This window comes from Leopardus geoffroyi, chromosome D1, assembly GCF_018350155.1.
Source record: "Leopardus geoffroyi isolate Oge1 chromosome D1, O.geoffroyi_Oge1_pat1.0, whole genome shotgun sequence".
Classification (NCBI taxonomy): Eukaryota; Metazoa; Chordata; class Mammalia; order Carnivora; family Felidae; genus Leopardus; species Leopardus geoffroyi.
In genome coordinates, this window is record NC_059329.1 from 32246458 (window position 1) to 32249044 (window position 2587).

A 2587-nucleotide genomic window follows, 5' to 3' on the forward strand; every position below is an offset into this window, starting at 1 on the left:
TGAGTAGTAGGAAACAGTGAAGGAAACAAACAACAAAACTAAGAGCCACCTACAGAATGGGAGAAGATAGTTGCAAGTGACATATCTGGTAAAGGGTTAGGATCCAAAATCTAGAGACAACTTACCAAACTCAACACCCAATAAACAAACAACCCAGTTATGAATGGGACTTTTCCAAAGAAGACTTCCAGATAGCTAACAGACTCATGGGAAGATGCTCAACATCAACCATCATGAGGGAATGCAAAGCAAAACCATGATGAGATACCACCTCACACCTGTTAGAATGGCTTAAATTAACAACACAAGAAACGACAGCTGTTGGTGAGGATATGGAGAAAGGGGAAACTCTTGTACTGCTGGTCAGAATGCAAACTGTTGCAGCCACTCTGTTATGATTTTTTCTTTTAAGGAAAATGTTAGAGAACACTCCTCCTTCTATGGTTACTTGTTGTTCTCCTTTCTCTGTGCTATTTAGGGCACTGTCAGCAGGTGAAGTTTTTTCCCTATGATGAGTAGAGTAAAAAAAAAAATGAAAACCAATGTAAATGGATATTTAAAGATATGGAGTAGGGTTTACCCATTCAAAATGGAAACCAAAACCATAAACAAAAACAAAACAGTTTACCCAACAAAATAACCAAATTCACATCATGATTCCACTCTGTGGGGGAAAAAATGCTCATGTGTAGAAAAATAGTATAGGCTGTGATTGTCTTTGAAGGGCAGGATTTTTATTTTCTTTATTATCCTTATTTTATCTCTCCAAATAACACAGAAACCTACTGGCAAATGTAGCCTGGTTTGGTTAAACTGCTTCACAATCAAAGAAGGGAAAGTCAATAAGGAAGATGACACAATGGAGATTTCCAAGGAGAATGATTTGATTGTCACAGGATTAGAGAAGGCCTTGGAAAATTTAAAGAGGCCTAGAAGATTTCTGCCAAAATGTTATAATTTGATGAGACACATTGCCAGACAGATACCTGGTCCACTCCAGTTTAACTTTGTGTTCTACAAATCAATACACAGGTGAGATTATAGCACAACTTTGTTCAATATTAAAAAAAAAACTTTTCCCAAAGCTCTAATTAGTTACTTTTACAAGACCTATGTGCCACGTTTTCCTTTTCGAAGAAGTTTCCTTTGAAGTGCAGGTCTCTATTTTAAATGACCCTTTGCTGTTGCCCACCATCCTTTCTAACTGCATGGACCCCGCTTTCACTTCTGTCTTCCTCATTGGAGGTGATCTCCACATGGGCACATATCACATTTGGTCATAGTCGCTAATATAGATTGCTAGGCCCAGAGCAAGGAAGGGTGGTGGTTAAAGGAATGCATACAAAATGAACCTGTATTGGAGGTGGGTCAAGAGTGTCACAAGCACAGGCCCAGGATGTCATGCACGGAGGATTTCCCGCTGACCTTCCATTGCTAAGCCTCCTTTATCTATCTGTAAAATATTGTCATCCTGATTCTTCTTCAATGCCTGCACAATGACTGCTAAATATTTCTGTATGCAAGGTAGCAGGAGGAGACCACACGAGGAGGAGGAGTCTCTGTACTATGTGCCTTAGAGGACACTCACTGTAACTTCCTCCAAGGTAGTTCTGAACCCATCACAGGCATGGCAAGAGTGCCATAACTCAGTTCTCATGTACTTCACCTGGTACATGATTGGATAGGTCCTCATTTAATTTTCTTTCTTTTTCTCAGTGTATTTTCCTTTTGGTTTCTTTAATTCCAGTTAGTTAATATGCAGAGTTACATTAGTGGCAGGCTTCCAATTCTATATTTCACCCTGCACTCATTATGACAAGTACATCTCTTAATCCCCATCTCCTATTTCACTAACCTCTCCCCCCATCCACTTGCCCTCTGGTACTATCAGATTGATCTGTATGATTAAGAGTCTGTGTTTTGTTTGTCCGTACACCTTCTATCTCATTTTTCCCTTTGCTTGTTTCTTTCTTCAATTTCACATACGAGTGAAATTATTATATGGTATTTGTCTTTTTCTGACTGACTTATTTCAGTTAGCATATCATACTCTCTAGCTCCATCTGTGCCCTTGCAAATGGAAAGAAATCATTCCTTCTTATGGATGAATAGTATTCCATTGTGTGTGTGTGTGTGTGTGTGTGTGTAATATATCACATCTTCTTTATCCATTCATTGATTGATGGATATTTGGGCTGCTTCCACATCTTGGTTATCGCAAATAATGCTGCTATAATCATAAAGCTGCATGTATCCTTTTGAATTAGTGTTCTTTTACTCCTTGTGTAAAGACCCAGTAGTGCTACTGCTGGATCATAACATAGTTGTATTTTTAACTTTTAGAGGAACTTCCACATTGTTTTCCACAGTGGCCGTACCACTTTGCATTCCCAAGAACAGTTCCTTTCTCTCCACATCCTTGCCAACACCTATTGCTTCTTGTGTTACTAGTTTTTGCCATTCTGACAGGTGTGAGGTAGTATCTCACTGTGGTTTTGATTTGCATTTCCCCAATGATAAGTGATCTTAAGCATTTTTCAAGTGTCTGTTGGCCATCTTCATGTCTTCTTTGGAGAAATGTCTGTTT